Source organism: Peromyscus maniculatus, chromosome 13 (genome assembly GCF_049852395.1).
Source record: "Peromyscus maniculatus bairdii isolate BWxNUB_F1_BW_parent chromosome 13, HU_Pman_BW_mat_3.1, whole genome shotgun sequence".
Classification (NCBI taxonomy): Eukaryota; Metazoa; Chordata; class Mammalia; order Rodentia; family Cricetidae; genus Peromyscus; species Peromyscus maniculatus.
In genome coordinates this window covers 51,031,463-51,051,912 of record NC_134864.1, presented here as the reverse complement: position 1 = coordinate 51,051,912, position 20,450 = coordinate 51,031,463, and the positions used below count along the sequence as shown (strand labels likewise).

Here is a 20,450-nt window from a genome sequence, read left to right as displayed (position 1 = left end):
AGCTGCTGTCCCCTACTAGAAGGGAGGCAGCCATGTGACCGACAGCCATCTTGGCTAGAGTTGGAAAGGATGGACTTTGCCATGTGACCTCACTCCCATCTTGATAAAAGTGACCATATGACGTAAGCCAACCAAGGAAAAGCAACTCCTCCTAGCTCTGAGGCCCAAACCAGATGATTCTTTCATGATTTTCAATCTCACTAACATTGGCCTCAACCCATAGTCCCTTCTCTTCCTCTCCAGCCAGCCTCCCTGGTTTCTCTTTCTCACTTCTCAGCGACGGGCTGCCCACCAAGTCGGGATGAGGCGGTCCCCAATCAGGACCGTGAATCCAATTACAGTACCCCAGGGGGCATCCTTGCTAGGGATCAGTTTGCAACTTGCCTCCTGGCTGGTCTTCACAAGGCCACCCTTACAGCAGCAAATTATGAAAAAATCTAAGAGGTCATCCAAGACAAACATGAAAACCCAATTCAATTCCTAGACTGTCTCACAAAGGACCTTGTCAAATATACCAATCTGGATCCCAAGCCCCCAGATGGAAAACAACTCTTCATGACCTACTTCTTCTCCCAGCGTTCCTCTGATATTAAGGTTAAACTTCAACATCCAGAGAGAGGACCCCTGAGTCCACAGGCAGAAGCTTAGCAATGGCCTTTTAAGGTGTTCCATGGGAGGAGAGATCAAAAAGCCCGAAGACAAAAATACCTGATGCTAGCGAAGGCCTCTTCGCTGGCCATAGCAACTACCCAGGCTCCCTTGGCCCGACCACTGCCATCTCTCACTGGGAGCCCCAGGTAGACATCACAGTATCAGGATGAAGTATCTCTGTCCTTCTGGACACTGGGGCCACCTATTTAGTCCTGATGGAGTTTTAGGGACCCTCATCTTCTTGTTCCCCTATTGTCAGGGTAAGGTAACAGCTTGACCAGCCTCATGAAACCCCACCAAATATATCACCCAGGCTCTGGCCTCTGACTTGTTCTGTCTCTTCCTAAATCCAAGCTTATACAACACATAGCCAGTCTTTTCTTTGCAGTCCACCCCTGCATATTAGCCAGGCTGACACCTTCACCTTATTAAACGTTTTGTCCAACTAGGGATATAAGGTCTCACTCTCTAAGTTCCAGCTGTCCACTCCTCAGGTTACTTATCTGGGATTAGCTATCATTCCAACTCACAAGGCCATTACCCTAGATAGAAAACACTTCATTCAGTCACTCAAAGTCCCCACCAGCAAGGATGAAATCCTATCCTTCCTAGGGATGGCCAGCTTCTTACACTCTTGGATTCCTTCCTTCTCGCGTCTCACCCGCCCCCATATGAGATGGCCCTTGGCCCCTCACATGAATCTTTTCCACGCATTACTAAGCCATTTCATAAGCTTCAACAGGCCCTCCTCCAGGCCCTGGCTCTACATCTTCTGGACTTAGCTTATCCCTTCTCTCTCCAGGTTACAGAAAAGGAGGGATATGCCCTTGGGGTCCTGAATCACCTGCTGGAACTTTCCTGTGTACCCGTTGCATACTTATCAAATAGTAGAGCATACTTTCCAAGGATGGGCACCTTGACAATGTGCTCTGGCTGTAGCTGAAGGTTCTCATGCACAAATAGAAAGAGTTAACCTTCAGGCCACCCAGTACTGTCTTCTCTTTTCACTGCCTGTCTCATTCCCTAACCTACAAGCATCTCCAACACTACCCCCTTCTAAAACGTTCTCTCTCTTCAGGTAGCATTGGTAGAGGATGCTACACTTACCTTTCAAGCCATGCCCATGTCTCAACATTTCAAATTGACTCAAGCTGCTGATCTGACCCTCATAAGGTATATATATATATATGGATCACTTGCTTCTGCTGGGTTTTGCCACCCACTAAATTTGATTTTAGAATCTGCCTCTTCAGCCACTTCTCTCCACCTTAACTAACCATCCATCTCTCCTTGCCTACTCAGTAAGTGTCCTCTCTCCTGGTTACACCCTTTGGACTACCCACCGGGTTGGCATGCTCCCCGCCATACCCTTCAGGGCCTCACCACATGGGCAATTCTGCTGACTAAGACACATGCACTTCTCCAGCTGTTTTCGCCTGCTCTAACCACTCCTCTCTCCCCCTTTCCTGGGTGGGCGTCACTATGGAGCTCCCTGCTTTGTTTACTTTTACTACAAAAGCCACACGGGTGTGCCGGGAGGCTCCCCACCTCCCATCACATGGAAAGGGACGCCGATGATTTGGGGGCATTTCTCTCCGGTCCACTTGGGAATGCACTGGAATGAAGTTCTTGTTCCCACGACCCTTACCCCCTCTGCTCTCTCAGGGCTCCTCTCAGCGCCTTCTGGAACTTCTTACATGCTCCAGGTTCTGCGACCTTTCCTCGCCCCCTTTCCTTTGGAGCTACCTGGTCCATCTCTCCTAGTGCCGTCCTGGGCCTACATGCTGTGATTTTCCTTGCCTCCCCAAAGGAGCTGCCTGCTAATTCCTGCAGCTTCCTGAGGCCCTTCTGGGCCTCTGTGACCTTGTCCTTCCTGCCTCTCGGCTCCATCGTGGAAGTCTCACAGCTTTTCTATGCCCTCCTGAGCTGTTCTCTTGCCTCTCAGCTCCCACTTGGAGCTTAGAGAAATTCCCTCCAATGGGGTTCGTTTTTCGACCCTTCCTCTCTTCCTCCATCGACTCAGATTTTGTTAAAGCCTCACTCTGTTCCTACAGACAGCTTGGCCTCAGACAGCTCAATGGCCTAAACTGGCATGCTCGATTTCCAATGGTGGCGACTTCTGCCTGCCACGATACAAACAAATGATCTGAAAATCTTTTATAGCTAAATGTGCTCTCTCCTCTTCTATTTCTTCCTAACTACATCTGTCCAGGGTAGCTGTTACATATGAAGATTCCCCCCCCCCCCCAACCAATAGTCTGTGCTAACAGAATAGGGAAATTGCTCTGTATCAGGCTGTTAAAGGCCAATTCAGTTCCCTATCACTCCCTTATCCATCTCTCCTTCACTGGGGCTTTACCTCTTTTCTCTATTTTTGTATAATTCCTGTGTTGAAAAAAAAAATCCTAAAAACAGGGTTTATGATAAGATTAAAACAAACAAACAGACAATGCTTGTTTAATAAGGTATTAGAGTTGTACCTCTTGTACTCATACAAGAATATACCTCATATTAGTAGCCAAACTTTGTAATATAAGAGTCACCTAGGTGGTATTAGTTTTAAAAAGACATGAATGGGTCATTGAAAGCAATCGAGACTGGGCATTAGGTGGCAGGACTGACTGTCTGTGTGTCCCTCCTGGGTCAAACTCACAACCACCATTTGTGGCCTCACCCATTGTCTTATTAGGATTTCTCACCTCTCTTAATTGCTCTAAGTCAAATACCACTACCACCCCTCCCTTATCTTTCCCACATCTCTCTTCGGTATCACAGACTTCTTTAACTCCTCAGGAACATGCTTTGTTCCTGCACACTAGATTCCACAGACAGCAATAATACCTTAACCCTTAGTACAACTACCCGGCCCCTGTGCCCAAACATGCAGGAGGCCTTGATTCTCTGTAGCACTTACGTGTATTGCTGCCTACCTACTGGGTGGTCTGGGACTTGTTCCCTGGTGTTCCTTTTTCCAAAACTAAGGGATCCGTACCTAGTGAAGAACCCTTGCCGATTCCCATCACAGGGGTTATAGAGGTATGGTACGGCAAAGGAGCTGTTCTCTCTAGCAGTCCTGGGCGTTGCCACTGGAGTGGCGAGACTATATCCAGGCTATTTAGCATCATTCTCCCTCTCAGTTCATCCGGGATCTCCAGTGGATGACGGAGAGTATCCTTACTCTTCAGGATCTAATAGACTGACTGGTTGGCCGCCATAGTACGACAAAGACGGGCGAGGGTTAGATTTACTAACAGCAGAGAGAGGCGGCCTTTTGTCTCTTCCTCAGGGAAGAAGTAAAAGACAAGATCTGACAACTCCAGATGGAGCGCCCAAACCGTAAGAAACAGCTCAGTGCCTCTGGCTAGTGGCTCAGTGACAGACAGTCCAATGTGGAATTAGATGCTACCCTTCTCAAGCCCTCTTTCTCCTCCTTTTCTTAACCTACTAAAGCTGCACCCTGCCTTATAAACTTCTTGTCTAGATTTCTTCAACAACAGATTTAAAAGATTACTTTTTAAAAATTTATTCATTCTTTTTTTTCTGTTGTTTATTTATTTATTTTTCTATTATCAGCTTGATACAGTATAAATTCTTATCCTAATAGTGAAATGTTTCATTGCAGCTGGCCCAGTAATTGAGTAAAACTAAAACTTATTAGAAGCCACAGCCGTCTTAGGGTCCCCCCTGCTATATAGCCTCCATGGTTCTGTGGGTTGTAGTCTGATTGTTCTTTATTTTGTCCACTTATGAGTGAGTACATAGCATGACTGTCTTTCTGGGTTTGAGTTACCTCACCCAGGATGATTTTTTTCTAGTTCCATCCATTTGCCTGCAAATTTCATGCTGTCATTGTTTTTCTCTGCTGACTAGTACTCCATTTTCTTAATCCATTTTTCAGTTCATGGGCATCTAGATTGTTTCCAGGTTCTGGCTATTACAAATAGTGCTGCTATGAACATAGTTGAGCATGTATCTTTATGGTATGAATCAACATTCCTTGGGTATATGCCCAAGAGTGGGATGGCTGGGTCTTGAGGTAGTTCGATTCCCAATTTTCTGAGAAACCGCCATACTGATTTCCACAGTGGTTGTACAAGTTTGCATTCCCACCAACAGTGGAGGAGTGTTTCCTTTGCTCCACATCCTCTCCAACATTGACTGTCATTGGTGTTTTTGATCGTAGCCATTCTGACAGGTGTAAGGTGGTATCTTAGAGTCGTTTTGATTTGCATTTCTCTGATGATTAAGGATGTTGAACATTTCTTTAAATGTCTTTCAGCCATTTGTGATTCTTCTTTTGAGAATTCTGTTTAGCTCTTTATCCCATTTTTTAATTAGATTGTTCAGTATTTTGATGTCTAGTTTCTTGAGCTCTTTATATATTTTGGAGATCAGCCCTCTGTCAGATGTGGGGTTGGTAAAGGTCTTTTCCCATTCTGTAGGCTGTCTTTTGGTCTTATTGACTGTGTCTTTTGTCTTGAAGCTTCTCAGTTTCAAGCGTCCCTTTTTTTTGTTTGTTTTTTGTTTTTTTGTTTTTTTTTTTTTTTGAGACAGGGTTTCTCTGTATCCTGTTCAGTGGCATTTCTCAGAGGGTTTCCCCAATATGTCTCCTATGTGAGGTTTCTTGATCGATATGACTGGATGGTATTACCTTAGCTCAGAGACTTGTAACATCAGAGCTTAACGCTTACACCACCCTCGGCCGCAAAGGCGCCACACGTTGCCGCAGCCGACTTCGTGAGCACCCTCGGGCCATGTCTCTGCTGTCTCTCCTGCCGCCTACAAAATGAACACTTGGAATTCAGCCTGTGGGTCGCACAGCAGGGGGAGCGCTGATACTAAGAATCTAACCACCAAGGAAGTCCAATAATTTGGTTTGACCAGCCGGAAAACCCTCAGTACTTCTGGCCTCCGAAAATGGCCACCGGGTCCGGAAATTGGAAGCGCTAGCGTTCAGACAGCATCTTTGACCATGGCTTAAAGCTGTGCGCCGTGTGGTCTTCCGGATAAGCCGGTAATCCTGTAAGTAAACTTTTTTTCTGATCACTCTGCTAGTTAGTTAGCGCACTCTAACGTCGGACGCACCACGCGGTCGCAAAGGTAACCATTGGGCTCTCCGGGGTAACAACGTCCCTGTTCCCAATCCGCTCGCGTCGTCCACTTGAGGGGTCTGAGCCCGAAACTCTTCGCATACGGGAACTCAGAATACACATGACCGCCAGGTTTGGTGCCAGAAGCTACAAAGAGCTATTTATTACTGCGATTTTCCTGTTTATTTTTACTGTCCTCTTATTTACTCAATTCCCTTCAAGTGTCTTCTGTCTCTGCCGCTTGGTTTTTTTTGTTTCCTTATTTATGTGTATGTGGTTTTTGTTTTGTTTTGTTTTAAGTTATGTGGTACAAAAACGCAATACACATTCGTGTTTAGTGCTTTCTGCAGGTATCCGATCCCCTGAAACTGTGAGACTTGTGTGAGCTGACTTGTAGGTGCTGTGAATCGGACCCAGGTCCCTTGGAAACAGCTGAGCCATCTCTCCAGACCCAGCTCTCGGTTTCTTGCCAAAAGGTCTCACTGTGTCTACCACGGTCTCACCCCTTCGGCCTCCATCTCTCTCTCTCTCTCTCTCTCTCTCTCTCTCTCTCTCTCTCTCTCTCTCTCTCTCTCTCTCTCTCTCTCTCTCTCTCTCTCTCTCTCTCTCTCTCTTTTTTTTCCGAGACAGTTTCTCTTTGTAGCTTTGCGCCTTTTCTGGAACTCGCTTTGTAGACCAGGCTGGCCTTGAACTCACAGAGATCCTCCTGCCTCTGCATCCTGAGTGCTGGGATTAAAGGCGTGTGCCACCACTGCCCGGCCGGCCTCCATCTCTTTAATATCACCCTGAATGCCCCCTATCTTGGCCTCTATCTCTTAAATCCTGGGTCACGAATATGTTGCCGCCATACTTAGAATATATCGTATATATAGTTTATAATAATTCTTACAACTTAGATATGACTACAGAAAGGGGAACATGTTTTTGAATTTGTAGCTAATTTAATGATAAATAGCTCAGATCAGAGAGCTTATTTGAGGAAATTATGTGTTATCTTTAATGTATGTTTATACCGAGAGAACATTATCTGAAAGAAACCATTGTAAAGAGCAAGATAATAGGGTCCCTGCTATTTCAGCATGGTTACATTGTGCTCATTCTTTTTTATTTATTTTTTTAAAAAACTAGGACATTCTGATCCTCTGATAGATAATGTCCCTGTTTGTTTTGTGTCAGATCACTCAATAGAGCACTCATTTCTTGTGATGAATTTCAGTAAAACAGATCTGATTTCTTTGTTTGGCCCCGCTGATGAGATGTAAACCTCCTGGCTTGAGAACTGAAAATTATCTGCCTCGGAGAGAGAAATGATGTCCAGGTACTCTCTTAAGTCTGATGAATATATTATATACTGATTGTGTGAGGAAAAAAAATGTAAAAGGGAAAATAGGGCCATTCTGAAGAAAATTACTCCCATTTGAGCAAATTTTACTGTTAATAGGTAGAATTTTTTTTTAAAATTAAGCTTTTTTCAAAGTGTGAAGCAAATGAATATTCTTGTATATATTCTAACAAAAGCTTGAAATGTCCTATCTACATGGTCATTTTCTTCTGTCCTGTTTTGAAATATATTAATTTATGAGAAAAATCTAAAAAAAAATACTATTTTTATTATATTTTACTTTGTTGTTGTTGTTCAAATCCAGACTGGCCGGGAACTCATTCTTTAACCAAGACTAGCTTTAAAGTCCCAATCTTCTATCGTCTACCTTCCAAGTACTGGTTTTACAGGTACGCACCTCCATCTTTGGCTGAAAATGACCTTTACGTAGCAAAAAAAAAAACGAACAAGTGTTCCCTGAAATTCACTCTCCTCTCATTAGCTCCGCAAAACCAAGGCAGAGCAGGAAGAAAGGCATATTTGTGAGTAAAAGATACTATTAGAGCAGCAGTAGTTCCCAACCTTACTGATGCTGTGACAGTTCCACACACTTTCTCGTGCTGTGCCGACCCCAGCCCTGGAGATGGTTAGAGCAGTGTGTCTCGGTCCCTAAGACCCTCAGAAAAATGTGTTTTCCAGTGGTCAAGAGGTAGTGACCTGCCAGGTGAAAACCGTCATACTGGAGCATCGTGTCCCTCCCAACAAGGGACGAAGAAGTTAGATCTATGGTTTTAATTTTTTTTTTTAATTTAAATTGTGTGTGTGTGTGTGTGTGTTTGCATGTGTGCCTTTGCACATATAAAGCAGTCAGAGGACAACGTGGCAACTTTAGGTGGGTTCCATGGATCAAACTCAGGTTGCCAGGCCTGCATAGGAAGGACCATTTCACTAGCCCCAAGATCTACATAAGGCTTTTTCATGATCTAACATTGTCCCCAAATCTTGGTTAGTTGAAAATAAAGGACTGCACATGGGCATGTGTGTGTGAGAGCGGTGGTAATAAAGAAGTATCACTCCAGAGAGGAATTCTTGCCATTTTCAGTACAACTAATGAAAGCCATTGTGGGGCCAGACTGGTTAAAGTGGCCTGTAATCCTAACTGAGTCAGGAAGATCGCAAGTTCAAGGCCAGCTTGAGCTTCAGACTGAGTTCAAGGCTAGCAGTTGTCTTACAAAGATAAGTCCCTAGATTCAACCCTCAGGCCTGGAAACAAACACAAAACCTTATGGAACACAATGACAATCAGAAATGCTGAAATACAATTAGATAAAAATAAATCATTTCTATAAACACAGCATCTATAAAATATGACACAATCTATTTGCCTAAGCTTTCCTTTCTGGAACATTCTGGTGGTGCTGAAATCAAGGAGCAAACCACCAGCTCTTCTAAAGAGCCAGTTGTGTCTTTACATGGTACTTGTCTGCAGAGACTCTTCCTGATTTGCACCACCCAGGCCTCAGTCTACACCAGGGCAGCTCTGCACTCTCCACTCAGAGACTGGGGTGCTCACACACTGAATGCCCATTTGATGAGTGTCTGTCTCTCTCACACTGTACTTCTGCTTCCCTTTATTCTCCCTGAGCCTAGCACAGTGCCTGCCTGACCTAGGACGGCTCAATGATCCCTACTGAACCATCAAAACACTACTGGGTGGGTTTTGAGAAAAGGCATTCATGCCATGGGCATCTTGGCATAGCTGAGAAGATGAGAACAGGTTGAGGAGGGAACTGGGGTGTGTCGTTCTCAGCAAATCCATTTGTTTCTGCATTCAGTTCCTCCTTTTAAAGGGGTTAAAAGGATGTTGGGTACCTGGCAAAGCTAGCCTCCCTCCTGAGAAGTTTTCATCTGTTCAACCACTCCATTCGACTTTTGATTGGCAACAGCTCCCATTTACAGGGAAAGAGGTAACACCCCCCCCCACACACACATACACACACATACACATACACACACACACGCACACACCACACATACACACAAACTAACATCAAGAGTTATCAGCTTCCCTGCAAACCAGTATGGTTATCCAAACCAGTTTCCCTAACCCCATGCCAAAGGAGGCAGCTTGCAAGCACCAAGCAAGCCTAATTCCATCCCTAACTACACGTAAGGAAGGAAGTACCAACCTTGCCTAATTGCCACAGCAGCATTTAACACATCGGGGAATACCTAGTGTTTCCTAAGTACTTGTTAAGTATGATACAGCGCTAAGCAACTTCGCTGCACGTTCACAGTTAATTCTCACAACAATCATGGGAGAACTATTATTTCAGCAGGCTAAGGGAGGGTGGGCAGTTGGCAAACTGAGTATGTCCAGACTGAACTTCTGAGTGTGTTGGACTTCAGGACCTGCCTTCTTCACCCTACCCACATAGCCTCGGTGCAACCATTCTCTACTAGGTGTTTATCTCCATTAGTGGATTGTGAGAGCCTCGCAGGGAAGGACCGCCTTTACCAATCCTTGTCTGTCTAGCCACGGTACTGTACAAGAGGTTGATAGGCGCTCGGTCAATATTGAGTGAGTGCAGAGATAAGCAGTTTCTCATCTTTCAAAACTATGTCATGAACTTTGTGTGGTGGTGGTCTACATATTCAGGGTCTGAGGCAGGTGAATGACAAGTTTAGGTTAGCCTAGTCAACATAGGAAGACCCAGCCTCAAACTAAAGAAACAATAACAATAAAACAAAACAAACACCTCTCGAATTCTCTTGTGTTTAGGATTTTTGTTTGTTTGTTTTTTGGTTTTTGGTTTTTCAAGACAGGGTTTCTCTGTGTAGCATTGTGCCTTTCCTGGAACTCACTTGGTAGCCCAGGCTGAGCTCAAACTCACAGAGAGCCACTTGGTTCTGCCTCCCAAGTGCTGGGATTAAAGGCGTGCGCCACCACCGCCCTGCGTGTTTAGGATATTTTATTATTATTTGCTTTTTGTTGCCTTTAAGACAGGGACAAATATAGGCCATGATGGTCTCTACCTTGTTAAGTAGCTGAAGATGGTCTTGAACTCCTGATCTTCATGCCTCCACCTTTTAAGCAGAGAGATGATGGGAATGAACCAACAGGTCTTACTAGATGGCCCTAGATGGCCTCGAATTTGTTCAGTTTGCCTTGACTTCACAGACTCCTTAGTCTCTCAAATGCTGGGATTATGGGAGTGAGGTACCATATCAGACCATGGTTATGCTGTTAAATACATCTAACTATAACCTATGTAGAAATAAAGCAAATGGTTTTTTTTTTGTTGTTGTTGGTTTTTGTTTGTTTGTTTGGGTTTTTTGTTGTTGTTGTTTTTTCAAGACAGGGTTTCTCTGTGTAACTGCTCCGACTGTCCTGGAACTCACTCTGTATCCCTTGCCTCAAACTCACAGATCCACCTGCCTCTGCCTCCCCAGTGCTGGGATTAAAGGCGCGCGCCACCACCTTCTGGCAAAGCAAATGTTTAAAACAAATTATTTCATATAAATAGAGCCTATAATTCTTGAAATAATTAATCCATGTTTTATATTTTAGTTTGTTTTTAGCACCACTCATCTGACACCTAGTAAATGTAAACCATGTCAACTCTCTTTGTTTTGAGCCAGGGTCTCTATATGTAGATCTGTCTGGCTTGGAACTCATAAAAGATTTACCTGCCTCTGCCTCCCAAGTGCTGGCTTTAAAGGCCTAAACCACCATTTCTGCCTTGTGGAATGGTTAGAGCATGAATGTTTGGAGTGGCCACTTTTTGTTAAATATGGCTTTTTACTAGATCTGGTTATATATTTTTAAAGGAGAAATTATATATAACCATATATAACTTATTAAACTGCGTGAATGGTTGACTATGGACAATTAATTACTGCTTTATTTTTACATAAAAAGAATAAAAAATTAGCACTTCAAGGATTAACCCTGGATGTCATTTAAGTCCATATGAAATCTGTCATTATCTGTCTTTCTTTTTTTTTTTTTGGTGTGTGTGTGTGTGGGAGTTTCACTGTGTAGCCTTGGCTGTCTTGGAACTCACTCTGTAGACCAGGCTGGTCTCAAACTCACTGAGATCCTCCTGCCTCTGCCTCCCAAGGGCTGAGATTAAAGGTGTGCGCCACCACTGCCCAGCTGTCATTCTCCTTGTATTTATCTATTTATTTGTATATGTGTGTATGTGTGTGGGGACACGTGCCGTGGCACACACATCGAGGTCAAAGGACAACTTGCAGGAGTCGGTTCTTTCTCTCCATCGTGTGAGATTTAGGGATCAAACTCAAGGGGTCATCGGTGTTAGGCCCAAATGCCCTTCTCTGGAGTCATCTTGACGGCTGAGCACTGTTTGTTTCTGTGTGGTCCCTAGGTGAGCACCTTGGCCTCTCCTTCAGGTCTCATGTGCTAGATAGACTTAACGACATGAATCGTTTCACCTGCTCCTTGGATACCTACAGTTGTCTCTGCCGGTGACTGAAAGCCTTCAGACTGTGGAGCTCCAGGAAGCTTCCGTAGGCCTGCAATCCTTTTCAAAGCAAAGTCCACTTGGAAGTTCCTAGTCCTGCTTAAGCTGACCTGGATTTATCAACTCCTGAAATATAATTGCTGGCAGCGGCACTGAGTCGACAGGTTTTGAGGGTCTGAGTGAGATCCTTTATCGAGGGTTGTGTAGGAATTGGATTTCTTTGGGGGTAGTGTTCTGCAGGGTTATTAAGATCAACATTGTGGGGCCGGAGAGGTGGCTCAGCAGTTAAAAACCTGTCCTGTTCTTGCAGAGGACCTGAATGTGGTTCCCAGCACCCATGCTGGGCAGCTGACATCACAGTTGCCTGCTATGGGACGGTCTGTATGTCAAATTGCTCTGATTGGTCAATAAATAAAACACTGATTGGCCAGTGGCCAGGCAGGAAGTAGATGGGACAAGGAAAGAGGAGAATTATGGGAAGGCGGAGGCGGAGAGACACTGCAGCCGCCGCCATGGCCAGCAGCATGTGAAGACGCTGGTAAGCCACCAGCCACGTGGCAAGGTATAGATTTGTGGAAATGGATTAATTTAAGCTATAAGAACAGTTAGCAAGTAGCGTGCCACAGCCATACAGTTTATAAGTGATATAAGCGTCTGAGTGATTATTTTATAAGTGGATTGTGGGACTGCGGGGCTTGGGAAAGCTGGAGAGAAGCCCTCCAGCAACAAATGGCGCCCAACGAGAGGGCAAGAGTTTCCACCTAAAACCTGAGAAAAGATTCTAAAACGGAGCTAAAAACAGCTTCCTAATTGTCTCTCTCAAATGAGCAGTAGCTGCCGGTTTGAGTTCCTGGCGGGTTCCTGGCGTGTGTGCTTGACCTGCAGTATGGCGGGAATGAGGCCTCTGCAAGTGACACATTAAGCTGCATGGTAGATTTAGCCTTTGCTAGTACAAAACAAAAAGAGGTTTCTGGGCTACACGCTGCTTTGATAAGAAGCATAGACCCACTATTTCTGAGAGTTGATGGCTCCCAGAGCTGGCGGGAAACGTACCACCGCCATGTTGGGAAGCTGAAGTGGGCGGAGCCAGCAGCCACAGTGCTAAGAAGGCTGCAGTTTAAAGCAATAAGCTCAAGGTAATATAAAACATAAGCCACATAAAGATGGCTACCACACAGAGAATCTGGATTATGTTCTCTTTGATATTTGTAACTGAAGAGAAACATTTGATTGCAAAAGCTGTTGAGTTATGCCAAAATGTGTGTTTTAAAGGTACCTTAACTTCAAAATTTGGATGTAAGGATATGTTGCTTTGGAAAGGAGGCTCTGCTTTTGTTTCCACAGAAAGCCAGAGGCTATGGATTTGTTCCAGATTAAGATACATCAGGTTTGACCAGCCAAGATCACCTGAAAGGTCTCCGATGACACCATGGCCCAGATGATCCAACATCCAGAATTGTTTCAAGGCAACTGGCTCAGACGATACGGTCTCACGGACTACTCCATGATCCTAAAATTTTCTTTGTGTCCCCATAAGATACAGCGCCCCCCTCCAGCAGGAAGTAGTAAGAGAAGCTATGCCCAAATTCCCAAATATACCAAGCTGACTTTGGAGATGTGTAAAAGTTAAAACCTTCCTTTTAAAAAAAAAAGAAAGGGGAAGTGCTGTGGGACGGTCTGTATGTCAAATTGCTCTGATTGGTCAATAAATAAAACACTGATTGGCCAGTGGCCAGGCAGGAAGTAGATGGGACAAGGAAAGAGGAGAATTATGGGAAGGTGGAGGCGGAGAGACACTGCAGCCGCCGCCATGACCAGCAGCATGTGAAGACGCTGGTAAGCCACCAGCCACGTGGCAAGGTATAGATTTGTGGAAATGGATTAATTTAAGCTATAAGAACAGTTAGCAAGTAGCGTGCCACAGCCATACAGTTTATAAGTGATATAAGCGTCTGAGTGATTATTTTATAAGTGGATTGTGGGACTGCGGGGCTTGGGAAAGCTGGAGAGAAGCCCTCCAGCAACAGTTGCCTGTCACTCACTCCAGCTCACGGGGCTCTGATGCTTTCTTCTGGCCCCCAATGGCACCACATGCTGGTGCACACTCTCCCCCAATGCACCTAACTAAAAATAAAAATAAGTCTTTAAAAAAAAAAAAAGCAAGCATTGTGGCTAGGCGCTGGTGGCGCAAGCCTTTAATCCCAGCTCTTGGGAGGCAGAGGCAGGAGGATCTCAGTGAGTTTGAGGCCAGCCTGGTCTACAGGGTGAGTTCCAGGACAGCCAGGACTGTTACATAGAGATATTCTTTTATCAAAAAACAAAACAAACAAACAAACAAATAAATAAATAAAATAGCACTGCGACCAGGTGTAGGGCACATGCCTGTAATGCCAGATAAATAAATGAACAAAAATTAAAGAAAAAAAAAAAACCAGCAAGAAGGAAAGGAGGGAAGTAGCACAGTGAGAATCTAAGCATGTGTATATTTGTGAACCTGATTTGTTGTACCTGACTAACTCTGGATTGGCTGTTATGTGCCCACATCGGCCTGAGTGCTAGCCCAAGCAATTTATCATATCCCCCTCTTTCCAAGGAGTTAGTCTCTGACCCCTGTGGTCTCTGACCCCTGTGGATATTAAAGTCTGGATGCCCACGTCTGTCTCTTAAAGCCAGTGATGCCCACAGGCCCTCAGTCCACCCGGTCCTGCCACCCGCAGCCCGAGAGGAAGGGCAGTTTAGCTGGTGAGTGAGGATTTCAGCTCAAAGCGCTCCCACCAAACAGGGCAGGGAGGCAAAGCAGTCTGCTGGGAAGGCTGACTTGTCAGGAGAGGGGAGGGGAGAAGCGGGAGAGGGGAGCAAAGACACAGACTCGGGTTGCCCCCTGAGCAGCGGAGGGTTATGTGCAGCCAATGGAGAAACTAAAAACGAGGAGCGGCTTCTCATGAGGCAGGAGAAAAGGGCACAGCGTCTGTTGGATACCAGATGCCCCGAGGTCCTCATCCAAGGCCCCCATCTCCCTTCTGATGGAACTAAAAAGCTATTTTATCCATGGTTGTGTAAGGGTACAACTACTTTGGAAATATGTGTGACATGGAGGGAATCTTGCCTCATATCATTTTTGAAATGTAAAAGCTTTTGTTTTATCTATCTATCTATCTATCTATCTATCTATCTATCTATCTATCTATCTATCATCTGTGTGTGTGTGTGTGTGTGTGTGTGTGTTTATGTTTTGGGCAATGTTTGAGACAGGCTCTCACCCTGTAGCCCTGGCTGGCCTGGAGCCATGTAGACCAGGCTATCCTCCAAATCACAGAGCTATGCCTGCCTCTGCCTCTTGAGTGCTGGGATTAAAAGTGTGCACCACCATGTTTTACTAAAAGCTTTTATTGTAAAGGCAAAATAATTTCTTGGTTTTACCTTTTGCTTTTTAGGGGTTTTGATTTCTTTTAAAATTATGTTTTACCTACCTACCTATCTATTATTTATTGTGGGGGGAGCTGGGGGGTCGTATGGTGCATGCTGTGGTTCTTCCCTTCCGTCATTTGGAACCTGAGGAATCAAACAGAGGTTGCCAGGCTTGATGGGAGCCACCTTTATCTACTGAGTCACCTTGATTTTATTTTATCCTTTTGTGCAACCAGAGAATACCAAATGACAGGGGGCTTTGACTGTGTGTGTGGGTGGGGGGGGGGCGGTTCTCTACCATTCCCTGTGCAGGGTGAGCAGAGCTGGTGGTGGATTTTCCATCCCATACAGCAAAGCTGTACGGACTGTCCCCCTGCCTCAGCATCCACTCTCAGTCTCAGCTGGACCTCTACACAGTTGCCAGTTATCACAGCCCCTCAAGGTTGACAGGTACAGTCCTGCCTTACACAAACCTCCTCCTGGTGCCACCTCCCCAGGGCACAGCTGGAGACAATCTACTTGATTTACCCAGCTGACCCCCAAGTCCCTTAGAGAGAGTTCAGACACCCCACTCTGGCCACGGATGTCACAGAGCCTCAGTGGAACTCAGGCTGCTTGCTCTAAGCCCCCAACTAGGACTCCCCACGGGAATCCTGCCGGGGTAGCACCCCAGCATCCCCGACCCTGTCCTCCTCCTCTCCTTCTGGCTCCCCCCCACACTGTCTGATCCTCTGCTCTGGCTCTGCTCTGGGCAGCTTCTCTTTCCCACCGGCTCTGGAGGCCCCCTGTTCTCTGGGATTTTAATTATCGCAGTGATTGTGTTGGCCCCTGGGCTTTGTTCTCCCGCCGCTGCCGCTGCCGCCTCCGTTCTCACCTGACCCTCACTTGGACCTCGCTCTTTTCTTTCTCCTTAGAAATCAACTGGACAAAAGACAAACATAACAAATGTAGGTGGTCAGCTTGAGAGTTTTGGCCTTAGCTTGTGGGGGAGGAAGCCATATGCATTTAGTAGAAATTGTACCTTGTATTTTAAATTCTGCTGTTTTTCTAAAGCCAGCAATATGACACAAACACTTCAGATCCCGGGCAGCACAAGCTGCAGCTCTTAGTCAGCCATGCAATCAGGAGGGAAAAAAAAAAAAAAAAAAAAAAAGCGGTACTCTGCGCACACAGCGTTGCTAAGCAACCGTGTTCGGTAAGTGAGGTGTATTCAATTTGTTTTCAATTAAGATATTTTCAGTTTACAATGTGTTTATTGAGGTGTAATCCCATCATAAATCAAGGATTATCTGCATAAACAAGTTCCTCCCGTGAAGGACACACAGTCACAGGTTGGACACTTGACCATTTAGGCCAAGCCACAGCAGTGTCCAGAGAAAAGCACACTGAAACATCCATGACCACCTCCCTAGGAGGCCTGCCAGGGCAGAGCTGGGGCCTCTCCCTGAATAACCGAATCAGGGGAAGAGATGCAGCCCCCAAGCAGGATGTGCCGGTGAGGGAGCGGCCCTCCCCCACCCTTGACCTCCGCGGTGCCCCACAGTGGGGGAGGCAGCTCTCAGGCTGAAATTCTTGTCACGGCCTTTCTATGGCTTCCCAGGGCCTCAGCTGCGCGCTGCCTGCCCTGTCCACCCCCAAGTGTCACTCTTGCCATTATCAAAGTAAATCCTCCCAAAGGATGCACAAGGACCTTCCACTGGACCCCAGAGGGGCCCTGGACTTACAAAAGAAAGAGACAGAGGCTTTACAGCTCACGCCAGAAAAGCCAGCGGACCTACATTTGATTTCCAAGTTTTAATCCTGTCCCCAGTGGAGCTGAGGGCTGAGGGTTTGCAGGAAAGGCATTCTCAGAGCTGGGGCACAAGGAAACGTCGTCCTCTGTGCCTGCAAGAGCAGGCAGGCATGTTGGGACTGGTTGAGGTCTTGCTAGGTGCCCAGGCTAGTTGCAGACTCTTGCCACCCCTCTGTCCTCTGCCTCCTGAGTGTCTGGAGTATAGGTTTGATCGACTCTGCTCATCAAACGAATACTCATTTTCCCCCACTTTCTTTTCAACAGCAGAGATTAAACCCAGGCCTCCTCATGTATACTGCTAGTCAGGCTACCTACAGCTTAGCCTAAGACTATCCCCTTAACCAGCATGAGAATAACCCCGCAGCAGAAAACCAAGCATTCAACCACAGAAAGAGGGCTGAAGCTGCCTTAGCTTCTGCAGCTCTTTGCATCCCTGACGCTAATGAGGGCACTCGACAGAGAGAGGCAGCTGGCTGAGATCGGGGACAATAGGAACTCAAAATGGAGGCTGCTGTAGACAACAGAAATTTTTTTGCTATCACTATAAGCATAGCAGGTAACTATTCAAAGAGAGGGCAAGAAATGTCAACCACCTAGAAAGACAAGCCATTCTAAAGATCTTATTCAGAGACCAAAATAAAATAAAATAAAAAAGGGTGGGACTGAGATGTCACAGCCTGCAGAAGATCCTAGTAGGCACACAGCTCTGGGTTTGAACAGAGCACAGCAAGGTGTGTGTGAGTGTGTGTGTGTGTGTGTGTGTGTGTGTGTGTGTGTGTGTGTGTCTCGTGGGTGTATTAGCTCTTTTGCCTTTCCCCATTTCTTGCTGGTAGCTAGAGACCGAATCTAAGAACCGTGGCTTCCAGTGGATTTAAAATCTAAATCTAAATTAAAGCTTATAAAGTGTATGTGTGTGGGTGTGGGTGTCAGGTGACTTCAAAATCAAATTGGAAAGAATTTATATTTACAAAAGAATGACATTCTTAAATGGCAATTTGTAGTCATAGTCCTGCAATTAAAATGTTTTGAACATTTAAAATCGTACTTCCATACTGTTTTTTAGGAGGGTTGCTTCCTTGCTCTTGGCTGCCGCTGTCACAATTGTGTTCTGTCACATTTTAGGTTGTGGGCGTCCAATTTTCCTAATAGGCTTATGGTAATGTACTGTGAACAAACGAAAATCTAGCATGTCATGTTGATGGCATTAAATTGTAAGTCAACAGCTTATTGACATTTGAAGGTACTAATGCTTGATATCTTCCTAAAAAATATCTTTCTTCAACTTTTACTTTGGAAAGTTACTGTTGTTTCAAGAAGAATCACAACTACATGGTTTACCTTTTCAGGGCACAAACCTAGAATGGTGCACATGCCTTTAATCCCCACACTCAGTACTACAAGTGAGACCTCCCTCAAAATAAGTTAATAAATAAATGAAAAAATTTTTAAAGATTAAGTTAATTGAATAAAAATGTTCAATTCAGTTATGTTAAGGATTGTGGCTGGGTGGGGGTGGTGCAGGTAAATCCCTGAGTTCGAGGCCAGCCTGGTCTACAGACCAGGTTCTGGGACAGCCAGGGCTACACAGAAAAACCCTGTCTCGAAAAAACAAAACAAAAAAAAAACCCACCCAAGACAAAAAACAAAGCCACAAATGTGAAGAATTGTGGCCTTTGGTCAGGTGTGGTGGTGCAGACTTTTAATCCCAACACTGAAGAGGCAAAGGTAGGCTGATCTTTGTTTGAAGCCGGCCTGGAATTTCAGAACCAGGACTACTGAAGGCGACCCTCTTAATCCCAGCACTCGGGAGGCAGAGGCAGGCAGATCTCAGTGAGTTCGAGGCCAGCCTGGAAAGGCGCAAAGCTACACAGAGAAACCCTGTCTCGAAAAAAAAACAAAAACAAAACAAAACAAACAAACAAAAAATAACATCAACAGAAAAATAATTAATGGAATTGACAAATAGGTATTTGTCATGAGAACCCAAGGGCTTGTGACCATCACCCATAACCATCACGAAATCAAGTATAGAGGTTGTTCTAAGTGAAAAAAAAACCTCAGTATAGGCAAGGCACCGTCTGACTCGACCCTTGGGAAGGACAGAAAGAGCAAAAATTTGTTTGCTCGGCTTTGCGCGTGCGCACATGCGCGTGCATGCTTCGCGAGATGCCTGGTGGAAGTCTTTCCAGCAGTCTTCAGCCCTGTCCTTCAGGGATCAAACACTGGTCAGGCTTGGCATTCATTGACTTTAAGGTACTTTTAACTACAGTTTTTAAGTCTTGGTGGAAGAACGAGGGCATAAAAAGAGATGGTTGGTGTCTAGTCCTAATTTCATTAACTTGGATTCTACCTTGTTTGGGTTTGGTCTCTCTAGACCCGGAAACGCAACGGAGGCCTTCGGATCGCTCCCTACTGCACCCCGAGCGGAGGCTCAGCCTCCTGTGTCCAGGAAGCGAAGTCAGCAGCCGCGGCCTGCCTCTGGTAACGGTGCAGAGTGGGGGTGGCTGGGGTCGGACTGCCATGTTAATCCAGCTGTTCACCATTTAGTATGGGCCCCGGATTTGGCCACTGCCGAGGTGCGATCGCCGAGAGGCTTGCCTTGCTGGGGCGAAACGTGACCTTGGCACGCGCCGCTCGAGTGCCGCGTGCTGTGCCGCGCGTGCAGGACCGTACACGGGCCGCGTGTGGCGTGGCAGGGCATCAGCGGTCCATAATGGTATCACAGTACCTAGCATTCCAAGAGAAGACCTGGGCAAGCAGGACCAGACGGGACAAACTGTTCTCCAGACTCCCGAGCTGTGTTCTTAGGGAACCAAAGGAGCAAAAGAGAACAAGAAAGAGCTAAATATTTGGGGAGGAGGAAGGGCTAAATCCAGGTAGTGGATCTGAGTCATGAAAGGGGATGTAAAGCCAATTTATTTCTAGTTCTTACTCTATCATGGGATGTTTTGGCTTTAGTGGTCTATAAGTATATAAAATATATTTCATTATAAAATGTAAAGTAGGGGGCTGGAGAGATGGCTCAGAGGTTAAGAGCACTGGCTGCTCTTTCAGAGGTCCTGAGTTTAATTCCCAGCAACCACATGATGGCCCACAACCATCTGCAATGAGAGCTGGTGCCCTCTTCTGGCCTGCAGAGATATGTGCTGTATACTTATATAAATAAATCTTTTAAAAATAAAGTATCAAGTAAGCCCTTAGATGGGCAGTGGTGGACACATTGCCTTTAAACCCAGCACTCAGGAGTTAGAGGTAGATAGATCTCTTAGTTCAAGGCCAGCCTGGTCTACAAAAGCAAGTTCTAGCGAGTCTGGTCTACACAGAGAAACGCTGAAAAACTAGTAACTAAATAAATAAATAAACAAATAGATAGATAAATGTGTAAAATCTATGAGAAGGCTCACAGCTTCTGTTCTGAACGCCTGTTTTCACTGTGTCAGAACATCACTGAGTCATATAGAGTCATTTAGAGGGAGGGTATTTTGTTTTGTTTTTTTGAGACAGAGTTTCTCTGTGTAGCTTTGGAGGTTGTCCTGAAATTCACTCTGTAGACCAGGCTGGCCTCACACACAGAGATCCCCCTGCCTCTGCCTCCCAGTACTGGAATTAAAGGCCTGCGCCACTACTGTTAGGCTGGTGTGAGATGTTTTTATTTATCTAAAAAGGTTTTTGGTTTGTTTGTTTGTTTTTAAACTGAACTG

At 45.5% G+C, this 20,450-nt stretch overlaps 1 protein-coding gene and 1 long non-coding RNA gene across 2 annotated transcripts in view; one reads left to right on the top strand and one right to left on the bottom strand.

The window, feature by feature from the left end:
- Positions 1–20,450, bottom strand: part of Cmklr2 (chemerin chemokine-like receptor 2) — a 44,223-nt gene that overhangs the window by 18,468 nt on the left and 5,305 nt on the right. The gene's annotated exons all lie outside the window — the stretch shown is intronic.
- The window catches only part of LOC121822078 (uncharacterized), a 62,355-nt gene continuing 47,656 nt past the window's right edge, over positions 5,752–20,450 (top strand). Inside the window, exons 1-3 of the long non-coding RNA XR_013044120.1 lie at positions 5,752–5,873; positions 6,958–7,059; positions 19,124–19,230. This is a non-coding gene — a long non-coding RNA (uncharacterized LOC121822078). The remainder of the gene's footprint in view (positions 5,874–6,957; positions 7,060–19,123; positions 19,231–20,450) is intronic.